A 13,273-nucleotide genomic window follows, 5' to 3' on the forward strand; every position below is an offset into this window, starting at 1 on the left:
CCATTGGTTGAGACTGGACTAACTCTGGCTTCAACAACACTGTTAAAATACCAGGAGCAAAATTAAATGGGAGATGACAATGCAACTCTAATGCAAACCGAAGAGACTTAAATCAGCACTGAAAAAGTTTTTCCTCTCTGCTGCCTCTGGAATGGATCTGTGTGGCTCTGTTGGCAGACATCAGCCTCAGAGACAGGCAGAAGACATACCATATTCACAAATCAGAACTTATAACCAGCATTCCTAATGAGAGCAGGCTTACGACATCCTAGCTTTTCTTTCAGCACATTCCACTCTCCTTTCTCTGGGACAAAATCACTGATTTGGTCCTTCACCCCATTTGGCCAGTTCTCACCATTCTCCAGAGGGAGGCTTTGGAGGTTAGGGTCAGTTGTATCTCGGTAGGCCCTTTTTTGCCTTTAAAAAAAACCTTCACCACATGGGTTAATTGATCCCGTTGTTTCAATTGGGTTTAACAGCAAACACATTTTCAGTCATAACTTCCACAAACACCCAACTGAGATGAAGTTCTCAAGGATTGAACTACATACCCAAGAGATCCTCCATGACAAATTCTAGTCAGATAACAACGAACCTGTCTCCCTAGAGAGGCTATTAATATTCCCTCCTGAGAAGGGGGAGGAGGCATGACAACTGGTGTGTCTTTCCTCCTTTCTCAGAATGCTCATCATGTAATATGTGGGTCTACTTATCTCTAAAACCTGAATGCATGGAGAAAGAAAACCATGACAGATATATGCACTTTAACTTGCTGTACTTCAGTGCTTTCAGGATTTTTCTCCCCATCTGGCTGTAGGAATACAAGTCAGCAGGTCTGGGAGAAAAATACTGAAATAAGGTGTGAGTCAGGACAGCATTTATCTCCCCCAAAGGAATATTCCAGTTTCTTTTAATTAAATAGACTTGTCCACATACTATTTGCATTGCATGGAAGACTGTCTTTCTTTGTATCATAATGGAGTTCTCATATGTTATGATGAGTAATAAAATTGTCAGGCTGCACATTGGTGAATAAAAGGCATTCTGTCCATGAGCAAAATTCCATGATCAGAGGCGTGTACTACTTACATAAGTGAAATGCAGCAAAGTACTTTGTAATGGTGCTGAATCCAGATTTCAGATGGTGTGAAATTTGGAATTTGTTTTTCTTCTGCCTTCTCTGTCATGGTCCCTCCTATTCCAGAGGCAAACTTCTCAATGCAAACTGAAGAAGCAGTCCGCAAATAGTCACAAAAATGAGCAAGCTTCCCTGAATAATACCTATCATTAAACAGTATCAGAAAGGTTCTCTTCCCTCATGCAACCACAAATGGTAGAATTATTAGAAGAGGAGGAGGAGGAGGAGGAATGGATTTATATCCCAGCTTCCTCTTCTGTAAGGAGTCTCTAAGGCTGTTTCCACACGGCCCCCGGGGCGCCCCCACGGCGGCAAGAATTCTGCTGGCGTGGGGCAAGCGGGAGGAACCATTCGCGACGCTAAAGGGGATGCAAGGCGTGTATGGCCTCAGGGAGGCCGGAGGACAGGCGGACTCCAAGCATGGAGCACGCCTCTACCCCCCTTCGATCCCACTCACCTTTTTGTCCCGTGTCAGCCTGTTGGCCTCTGGGAAGCCCGCTTCGACGCTGCCCTCCGGACCTCCCAGGGGTCGGAGGACAGTGAGGGAGGGGCTGCAGAGGCCAGCAGGCCGATGACGGGGACAAGGTGAGTGGGACGGGGAAGGGAAACAGCGTGTTCCCGGTGCGCATCTCACCAGGAACCTGCAGCTGTTGTGCAGCTTTAAAAAAAAACTGAACCCCTTTAAAGGAGGTTAGTTGTTTAGCAGAAGCGACCTGACGTAGCCGCCCTGGGGAGGGGGAGGCGCCAGTCAGGTCGGGCGCTTTCGCTATAGCGCTGCAGCAAGCTGCCACCAATGTGAGAATGGCTCCTTGGGGACAGCGTTTATCCCATCCCCAGGGCGCCATAAAAAGGCCGTGCGGAAACGGCCTAAGTTACTTACAAACTCCTTTTGTTTTCCTTGTCCCACAAGAGACACCTTGTGAGGTAGGTAAGGCTGAGAGAATTCTGAAGAACTGTGACTAGCCCATGGTCATCCAGCAGGAATGTAGGAGTAGGGAAACAAATCTGTTTTACCAGATAAGACTCTGCTGCCCATGTGGAGGAGTGGATCAAACCCAGTTTTCCAGATTAGAGTGCACCCAGTCTTAACCACTACACCACTCTGGCTCAGGATGCCATGTGTCTATTCTGGTTGAATGGTGTTCCTGTCACACATTGTGACTTGCGCACATTCTTTCCCCATATTAGATGCTCCTCCATCTACCCACTGACAGGGAAACTAAAACCAGCAGGTAAGGCACCATTATAATTGCCACATCTTGCGAGAAATATTTGTAGCACTGAGGACTGGTTATGTTTGTAGCACTGAAAGGGTGTGAGTTTTGGTAGGTAACATTCTGGTTGCAGAAGGGATACTGTGTCACCATTCTTTGCAGTTTGAGCCCAGAGAGGTGGTGCAAGATTTTAATACATGTGTAAAACCAATGAGTTACAATAATTTTTAAAAGATTAATCTTTTGCTCTGCAATACAATTCATTTCGGCACAAGCATGAATCATACAAAAATTACATTTTGTAGTCATGGATTTCCATAAGTATTAACAGCCATAAAAATGAGTGCTCACCAGAGAGGTGCAGATAATTTCTACTTAGAATAAAGTATTTCTGGGATAAAGTAGATCTGTATGGCTGGAGGAATTCTCTGATGCAGCTGGAAAGTCTAAATAAATAGAGAAAACTTTCAGAACTGGAGCAAAAATGTATTCAATGAGCTCTGGAGAAATTTACTTGAGCGTTTCTGAGGGAACTGGTCCTTCATTTCTATCAGTCAGTGCAAATTCAATTTGTATCTCAGATTCTTTTGCTTTTTGAAGATGTGTTCATTAAAAGGTAGTGATAATTTTCTCTGCAGTGCTAACACAATGATGTAATAATGTGGAATGATCTTCCCAACAATTGCCCATTGTCTTTGTTTCACGTTATTATTATGTTTTTAAAATATCTCATCCTTCCTGCAAGGAACTCAGCAAAATGTACACCATTTTTGTTGGGTATATTGGTTGAAATAGCAGAGTTTGCCCACTCATGGAAGCATGATATTGAGTAATACTGAGTCCTCCCAAGAAGTGAATTGCAAAAAGGTTAAAACTTACATTTATTCTGGTAAATTCTTGTTGCAGTTGAAAGACAGAAATCTTCATCTAAAGAATACACTTCCCTATAGAAGTGGCTAGCTATTCCAGCATCATATTCCAGCATCAGGAGCAGCAGTGGCATAGTGGTTAAGAGCAGGTGTACTCTAATCTGGAGGAACTGGGTTTGATTCCTCATTCTGGTGCTTAAACTGTGGAGGCTTATCTGGTGAATTCAGATTACCCTGTACACTCCAACACATGCCAGCTGGGTGACCTTGGGCTAGTCACAGTTCTTCTGAGCTCTCTCAGCCCCACCTACCTCACAGGGTGGTTGTTGTGAGGGGGAAAGGGAAAGGAGTTTGTAAGCCCCTTTGAGTCTCCTACAGGAGAGAAAGGGGGATATAAATCCAACTCTTCTTCTTCATGTGAATGCAAGTAAATATTTGTTTCTACATTAACTAGGCTAGTATAAGGAGCATCATAGCCGACAGTATAAATGTGGTAGGATTCTCTGAGTGACAAAGTGTTACCTGTAACCTCTTTCATGTGACGTTTCTCTTAAAGTTCCTAGTCTTTAATAAAGGAGGGAAATGGAAATTACAAATGGAAGGAAATATTTTTTAAAAGGTGTAAAGAATATTTGCTATGCAAATAGCACCCTGGAAGAGGAAAACTGCATTGGGATTCATTTAGATACAAATGTTTTTTATTTGTTGGCAAAGAAAAAAGAAATCTAATTTAATATCATGCTGTATAATTGATCATCTTGCACAACTGTATTAGTAGATCTGAAAGTTTGCAGTAACAAGTAAGGCAAACAATACAAACTGCAATGTAAGGGATAGATCTACGAATAAAGAGAGATTAGAAAGTACACTTACAATTGGCAGCTGCCCTTCATGAATTTTGAAAGGCTGGCATTTAGAGAAATTGCCTTTTAGATTTCATCCAGGTAAGTTGTCTTCTTTTTATTAACATTGGGTTCCCTTTCAGAGGCAAAAGCATGTGATATGCAAAAGACAGCCTGACTTGTGATTTTTTTCACCCTTAAAATGGGTGCACTTGAAAACTAATTGATTTTTAATTTTATCCATCATGCCAGAAAATGTCATAGAGAGGAAAATAGCCCTGTTTATGTGTCTTACATTAGGATAAATCTTTCTGAATGCTTTTGAGCATGAAATATAGTATTAGAGGCTTGGATTCTGATAACTGTCGATCTGTCTATCCTAACTGACAAAAGGAATGGTGTGTGTGAGAGAGAAAGCTTATGGCAATCCTGTAGAATTTTCAAGACAAGAGACCTACATAGGTGGTTTGCTACTGCCTTCCTGTACATAGTGGTCTCCTATTCAAATAGTTACTGAGCTGAGTGCCCTGAGCTTAGCTTCTAAGCTTATCAGGCTGGTCTGGGCTACGAAGGTCAGGTCAAAAGATGTCTTAATGATGGCAGGTATACCTTAAATGTTAGGGAATGGCTGCGGCCAACAGTCCATCAGAGGCTGGCAGGTTTCTTTCCCAGCTGGAGGGAGAGGGCAGACAAATATGCCTGCATACTTCTAGGAAGGAGAGGGAAAGGAGGGACCTGGGCTGTCAGGGAAAGGGGAAGGGAAGTCGGCTGATCTACTTAGCCGTAACTGCGCTCAGTCATATGCCTGCTGGATCAACTCCATCTTGCAGTCCCTGTGGAACTGAGTCATGTGTATGCACCCAAAGTTATAGCAATATATTTCATAGTTATAGCCTTTAATTTTTGTGTGTATGTTTGGTGAGTATTGCACAGTGCATACAGTAGTCACATGGCTCTATGTAATAGTGGATGTGGCGTTCTGTAAGTCACTGAGTACCACTGCTACAAGGCTTCTAAACGAATCATTTCTTGCAAGCACCCCATTCAGACTTTCACATCTCAAATAATGATTTTTATATATTTTACAGCATTTCCATTCATATCACGTTTCTGTCCAATTAGTGCCCTCATTGGACAGATCAACAAATGACAATGTATTCATGTGGCATCATTTGCACTAATAATTCATTAGAACAACAGTTTCATTTTTAAAGGTCAAAGAAAGCTTAATACTGAATTTCTGAAAAAAAAATAGCTAATGTACACTGGTAGATTGTTATGGATCTTTAATATTGATTAGCTATTTAAGTCTGCAGTAGTAATTTCAGTGGCATTTTTAGTCTAGCTGGAGGTAAAATTGATTCACACTTTTCCAGGAAAGATTTAGGAAACTACAGTGAATCAAGGGAAATTAAACCATGAAATGATTTGATCATCAGAGTAGTCAACGTTTGGAGCAATTTAAAAATAAAACAAATAATTCTCACTCAAGATTGACAACAAAGGAAACTTCTATTCCAGAGTGAATATACTGCAGAATGATAAAAGAAATCCTTATGTGTTTAATTATGGTTGTAACATAATTATGGTTGTAACATTCTTATCTACACAAACCTCGCATTTAGCACAGATAGCACAGAATTTGCACCCAGATGTGCAGAGGTTCCATCTGGTGAATAACCACAGGACACGTCTTGGAATTAAAATGGGCCTCAGCCCTTTTTATTGAGGCAGAAGCTGGGCAAGCAAGAGCAGCACATCCAAGCAGCCAGTCAGCACCCCTGGCTGATGCTGGCACCAACCTCAATCCATATGGGGGGGAGGGAGACAGACAGGTACTGGGCCACCTGGGTGCCCGCCCATTGTTGCCTCCTTCCTACTGGGGTGTCAGACTCCATTGCAGAGGCCTCCGCAGCATGCACCATGAGCCCGCCCCACCCCAAGCATCTATGGAGGCCCCCAACTGCGGGGAGTTCCGGCGTGCAAACTCATCCTCCCCATAAGGATGCGCTCCTCTGCCCAAACCGCCACAGAGTTGACCCTTCAGCTCCTGCCACAGCTTCGCAAGCCTCACAGCCAGTCCAAAAGCGCCTGCCGTATGGCATGCAGCCAAATGTCCATGCCCCAGTCGGATAGGTGCACACCATCCGAATGAAAGAGTGCATGCTCCTGGGTGGTTATATCAGGGTGCAGGATAATGCTACCACCAAGCTCCCAGACCATCCACGCTGCCACCTTACACACCTTCTGGCATGCCACATCCACTTTCCTTGGCTCCTTGACATCCTTCCACAGGAGCCTTGAGATGAGGCTGGACCAGAACAATTTAACTTTCAGTATCAGCTCCAGGACCACACGGAGGCCGGTCACCATCCGTAAGGACAGTTCCAAGCCCTTCAAGGCTGCAAGATCGTTCTCACTCAGATGGATGACAACCCCCTGAGGTACACCGACCCTCTGAAGCACCTCCCGGATAGCAGGCAACAAAGACTCCCAGCACATACCCTGCTGGCCAAGCCAAATGTTGTCCACGTCCTATCCCAGGTCCAGGTCTGCACCCCAAGCAGTTAAGGATGCGTACAGGCCGGCCCAGTGGACGATACTGTGTCCGATGATCCATATCTGGGTCCAGCGTTGCTGTGGCTCTGCATAAACATTAAAACAACAGGTGAGGTCTTACATATGTTTTGTAGGCTAACGATCACCAATGACCCACCACCCGGATTTGCTCGGGGGAACAGCCATCGCAGGCCGCAAAGGTGGCAGCTCCAATCCTGAACGAATGAAGACCAAACTCCGCTGAAGGGAGACCAAGCCCGCCAATGCCTACGCGTGAAACAGAGGCCATTTGAAAGTGGGTCAAGGGGCTATTGTCCTGATGCACCAGAAATAAGCCCTGTACTGGCGGGTGCTCGGCCATGTAGGCCAGGATTATGGCCACCAGGCAAAATTTCCCAGGAGCCCCAGGGGGAAGAAAAACCCAGGTGCCCCGACAAAGCTGATCCGTCTTAGAGGAAGCCAGCCAAATGTAAATGCCTCCATCCCCAATCGTTACGTCGGAGGACCGTAACAGCTGGTGGCCTGTGCGATGCCTGGAGGGGGCAACCAACTTACTAGCCCTAAACACCTCAAAGAACGCCAGCATAAAAGCTGCGCGAAATAGGGAGCCTTCAAAGGGGGAATCACAGAGAGCGGGTGTCCTGTCCACAAGGGACGGAAGTAGCTCCCTAGATATAGGAAACCTCGCACAGCAAGTGAAAACATTCTGAAAACAGTTGCAAAAAATAATCACTTGGAAACAGCATGCAAATAAAACGTTTTCAGGCACCCAGGAGGGAATGCCTCCTCATGTGTAAAAAGAGAAATGTGAGGGGGGCCCACTGCAAGGCCACTGTGCAAACAAGAGTCCCAAGGTAAGTATTCCATGCATAATAGGCCAATAATAACAATAACAACTCAGTTCCTGAACTGACAGCTCTAACTTCTGTTCCACCTGTATAACCACTAAACCAGATTAATTTTCTATTGCCATTTATGTAAAGGGTGGAAGAGAGAGGAAGAATCCTTTTAATTACTTTGATGGCCCATGAGGAAATATGTACGCCACCCCCTTCTGTTTATAATAGTGAGGTAGGGGAGAGCGAGATTGTGCCATCCTCAAGGTGACTCTTTTCCAAAATATGGGCAGATTTCGGAATGTATTGTCAAAGGCTTTCACGGCCAGTTTCAACTGGTTCTGGTGGGTTTTCCGGGCTATGTGGCCGTGGTCTGATGAATCTTATTCCTAACATTTCACCTGCATCTGTGGCTGGCATCTTCAGAGGTGTATCACAGAGAAAAATCAGTTTCTCTCTGTGTTTAGTGAGAAGGGAAAGTTTAGTGTGGTATATTGTCCATGTCCCAGGGTGGGGAACCAATCATTAAGAGTTTGGGTGGAACTTGCTATGCAAAGGTTTGGTTGAGTGCATTGTATTGCGGGTGGAACCCCACCCGCAATACAATGCACTCAGCCACACCTTTGCATAGCAAAGAGAGGGTTCAAGCTATGAATGCTGATGTGTTTCTGATAGAGTCAGACAAGCATTAAACAATTAGACTTTTAAAAATTACAGTGTTTTAGGTATACCAATATTTCTTCATCCTTCATTTAAGCAATTGACAGTGCAGCAGGGCGAGATGAAGAAGGTGACTGTAGAGAGGGTTCAAGTGCACTGTGTATGATTCACTGTGTGTACACACAGTAGCCTGGTGAACAGTCTTTGCTTGTTTGTGTGAGAAATGCAAACCATACTATGAACAATTGGCTCCCTGCTTGGAAAGGTGAGTAGACATCAGCCAAACCAGCAAGAGCTTGAGCATTGCAAGTCAGATTGTACCCTGTGCCAGATTTCAGATCTCACTCACTAAGGCCGTTTCCGCACGGCCTCCTTGCGCCCCCACGCCGCCAAGAGGACGGGCGTATGGGTTCCTCGCGATGTGGAGTCGTTTAGCTTTCCTTCCTTTTCATTGTAAACCGCCACGATGGTGTCTGCGGAAGCAGGTTGCGCCTTCGCTTCGCCCTCCCAACTTCGGAGTGTCGCGGAGGACAGTGTGGGCGGGCTTCGACGCGAGGCTTATCATCACGAGGAGGACACCGTATGTGGAGTGGGAGGAGGGGAACAGCGTCTTCCGCGTTCGCGACCGCTGCCATTAGTGGAAAAACGCCTTTCCCCAAACAACAACCCTTTAAAGGGTTGTTGTTTAGGGCGTCTTGACGCCGCCCTGGGGGGAGGGAAGCGCATTCAGGTCGCCGCTGCTGCGTTGCAGCAGCGGCGCCTGTGCGAACGGCGGCCTGGGGGCGGCGTTTTTACCGCCCCCAGGCCGTCGTTAATTGGCCATGCGGAAACGGCCTTATTTTCTGCCTGACCTATTTCTCACAGGGGTAGTGTGGGATAAAGTAAGAGGAATACAACATTGTAAGACTGTTTGGGCCCTGTTGTCGAAAAAAGATGCAAATATCTAAATAAATATAAATTGTCTTGATTTCATAATGAACTTTGCATTATGGCAGACTCTTATGATAGAGAGTTTGCACACGGGGAAATTAAGATCCAGATTCTCATTGGAAACAGATAACCTTTTAAAATACTTTTATATAGAAAAGCAGAAATAGAGTTTTCATTTGGAATTCACTGTGAGACCTTAAAAGCAAATATGCCTAACCTGAATAGCCAACCTTGCAGAATGTCAGGGAGGAAATGGGACTAAGTCCACATACTCAAGTCAACAAACATTTCAGTAATAAAATCATTAAAAAGTCCACACATGCAATAGGGTAAGCTAGCAGGAACCAGAACACTTTGGAATTGAGCAGGGTATGATGCTAAAAAATACCGTATAAATAAAAACAAAATCTGAGCATATGAGGATTCTAGCCTACAGTTTGAAATAGTAGCCCTATAATTAATCCCAAGCAGAGTTACACCTTTCAAAGCATACCTGACAACGGTAAATACTGAAGGTCACAACTCTGCTTAGCTTCATTCCCACTTTCTGTTTTTCCTTTTTAATGTAGCTCAGCTCTTTAGTCCCATTCTTTGTTCAGAAATAAAATTCTTAGGCCAATTTTCCATGGCTAAAATGCCCCATTGTTAGCACAGAGAATACTTGGGTGCAGCCAGGAGTTCTACATGGCTCCCGATGCTGCAGTGTGTCGGCCACGTTGTTGTCCCTGTGCCACCCCACAGAATTGGCTTTGTTCCACAAATTTCCAGAACTGCCAAAATTGAGGTTCTTTTGAAATGCTCCTTTGTTGCTTTGGTGCCTTTCGCTGCTGTGGAAAACTCCAAAATAGCAGAACCGGGGCCATTTTTCCTGCCACGCCGCTCTGACCCACCTCACCAATCAAGAGGTGCTGGGAATTGGCACTCTCCCTCCAGCCTTTGCAGTGTTCACCGCCCTGAGCCCCTCAGGGGAGGGCGGGATATAAATTAAATATGAAAAACACAGAGGGAGAAACCTTGGGTTTTAAACAGAAAATTGGCGTGTGCAGGCTCCACGAACAGGAGGCGGCAATTCTCTCACACATGCAAGGATTTTAGATGTAGATTTTAGATGGGGGGTGGGGGGTGGAGGGCAGCAATTCCCTCACACACGCAAGGATTTTAGACGGGGGGGGGAGGGTGCAGATTCTTAGCACCTGTTTTGTGTTCAGAGTCATGTAAAATTAAAATAGTGAAAGTGAGTGGGGGGAACAGGGGAGATTCAGCCAATCAAAATGTGGGAAACGGAGGTTGTCTGCGCACGCGTGGAAGAAATTGTGGAAGAGCTCACGGTGCAAATGGAGAAGCAGGTTTGGCTGTGTGTGGTATCCTAACATCTCATTGCATTCTCAGTATTAAATAGTGGATGCAGGAGTGTTTAACTGTGCACTGTGTCAGTGAATTTCAGTGAGTCTCCCAAGATTTTGGCATTTCTTTTCTATGCTCTCAAACAAGACCACATGGGGAAAATATTAAAAACAATAATCATGTGATACTTTTTATGAGAAAGATCCTTCATCAAATCATCAAAAATTATTTCCAATTGCCAGGTAATGGCAGGAATGCAACATTCTGAGGGAAGATGGACAAATGGTAGATGTTATAATCTGCCATGGATCAAAGATGGAATTAATGGCCACTGGTCTTCTAATTTTCTATGACAGCTATTTACGTATATTCCACTGTTCATGAGCTGGCATTATGAACCCCTGCACTCACTATTCATCCCTCATGTCAAATAGATTAGTTGGAAAGTGTGACTTTATTATAGTGGTTTAGGCCACAGCCTACAAAGGGCTCTACATAAGAAGAGTACAAAAGGTTTTCTCAAGCCTGGCTAAAACACACCTTAAAAAAATCACTGTAAAACTGCATCATGTCTTCCAGCTTTAAGCACTATAGAATTTTCTTGCTGTGTGTGCAACAGATATTACTGGTAGGTCCTGAATTTGTACATAAAATTGAGGCCAGTATCTGTACATGTTTTGAAGGGCTTAATTTTATCTGTTTTATTTGGGAACTGCTCTGATACATTGTTAGCATTGCTGAGTTTATTGTGAAATTATGTAACCTGCTTGGATATTGGGACTGAAATGGAGTGTGACATCAAAAATATGCTAATTTATAGTCTCTCCACAGAATTTTTCTAGGCTGTAGGCAAACCTATTTTGAAGTTAATATTTCAAAGCACTACTGTTGAGACATCAAAGTATATCTCATGGAAAAGGTATTTACTTGGTTTATTCATTAGCACGTAACAAAATCCTTGTTCTCTTAATTTTCTTTCTTTCTTTCCTTCTTTCTTTCTCTTCTGCCTTCCTATTCCTGTCCAAGCACTGGAAAAGGAAAGGTGACGTATTTGATCTGCAAACGCAGTCTCAAGAACAGCAGGATGAATGAAAAGGTTCTGTGGAGAAGAGATTTGTAGGTATGCCTGGGTCTTAAAAGCCCAAAAATGGCTCTCTGTCAAGCTAAATCAATCTGCCAATAAGGCTCTTATTCTAGAGTTCAAAGCAAAAAATAAAAAAAGGTTTATGGCTTTGGGCTAGGGTTGCCAACCTCCAGCGCCTGGAGATCTACTGGAATTACAACTGAACTCCAGACTAAAGAGATCAGTTCTCCTGGAGAAAATGGCTGCTTTGGAGGGTAGATTCTATAACATTATACCCCACTGAGATCCTTTCCCAAATTCCACCCTCCCCAGAAATTACCCCCAAATCTACAAGAACTTATCAACCTGGAGCTGGCAATTTTAGTCTAGGTCTTTGGTAATATTTTGGTAATTACCACACTCATATGTTGTCAATCACCACACTCAAATGTAGGTAGGCTGGATGGAAGGGATGGTGGTAGAGGTGGGATTCAGCAGGTTCGCATCACTTCGGCTGTACCAGTTGTTAAAACAGTGCTTGTAAACAACCAGCTGTTAAATTATTTTAATCCCACCATGGGAACCAGTTGTTAAATTATTTGAATCCCACCACTGGCATGGTGGTATGGTATAGACAAATCTTATCAGATCTTGAATGTTAAGTGGGGTTGATAGTTGTATAAGAGAACCACAGAAGGCTCTGCAGAAAAATGCAAACAATCTTTGCTCCTCAAATGCCATTTCTTGGGTCACCATAATTGGTTGTGAATTGGCAGTATTTACATACGTAGGTTGGCTGGTTTATTTAAACTCTGATAAGCAACTACTGCTCTTCTGACATATCTGTTCTCCAGTGGTGTGAGAAAGCTTTAAGATGGACGTTTTCTGTATCTAGCAGAGGTTTTGATGGGTCTTTTTTCTTTCTTTTCTTTGATCTAGTAGACCAGAAGTTTTAGCAAACCATATCATTATCAAAATTCACATTTGCATTTTTTTATCAAAATGCAGATTATCTTCTGTCTCATGGCTCAGGGCTACATAAGTTTGTTGCATATGAGCCAACACTATTTTTTACTGTGCCAACCCAAAGACATTTGTAATATAATTTGGATTGCTTTTTTGTAGTCAGTTAACTACCCACAGCAGTATTTTATTACCCACAGTAGTATTTGATAACAAAAAAATCAACATTATTTTAAGCTAAGGCGAACACTGAAAGAAGATGCCACACCAACTTCTTTTCTATAGCAAAAGTTGTGATGTTAGCAATAATTCCTAGACAATCTTCCAATATTTCAAGTGATAAAACTAGGCTTCTGTAAGAAGCATGAAGCCGCAGAAGCTTCATTCAGTGAAAATTTATCTCAGTGATGTGCTGTTAAAAAAAAATTCTGTTATACAATGAAAACCTTTTCTCATAGTCAGTGAAAAATGGATGATAATCTAGCCTAGTTTTCCCACTAATGTTCTTAGAAACAACAGCCTAATATTTGGCTTCTTTTGCCGTTGGGAATTTTCTTCTCATCTCTCTTCCTCTTCCTCTTCTTTTTCATTGAAATACACACAGCAAGTGTCTCCTGGGCTTATTATATAGAAAATGAAGTCAAGGTTTGCGCACAAAATTTACTAGAGACCACAGTGGTGAATTAAATTTATTTATTATTTATTTTCTTAGGCTTTTATACCGCCCCACCCCCGAAGGGCTCTGAATGAAATATTTGTGTGTGATTGTGAACTCAGTTCACTACCATAGTGATTATGTGAAACTCAGATATAGACCTAGGATGCCAGCAAACACACGACATACTCCTGTCATGG

This window comes from Sphaerodactylus townsendi, linkage group LG04 (genome assembly GCF_021028975.2).
Source record: "Sphaerodactylus townsendi isolate TG3544 linkage group LG04, MPM_Stown_v2.3, whole genome shotgun sequence".
Taxonomy (NCBI): domain Eukaryota; kingdom Metazoa; phylum Chordata; class Lepidosauria; order Squamata; family Sphaerodactylidae; genus Sphaerodactylus; species Sphaerodactylus townsendi.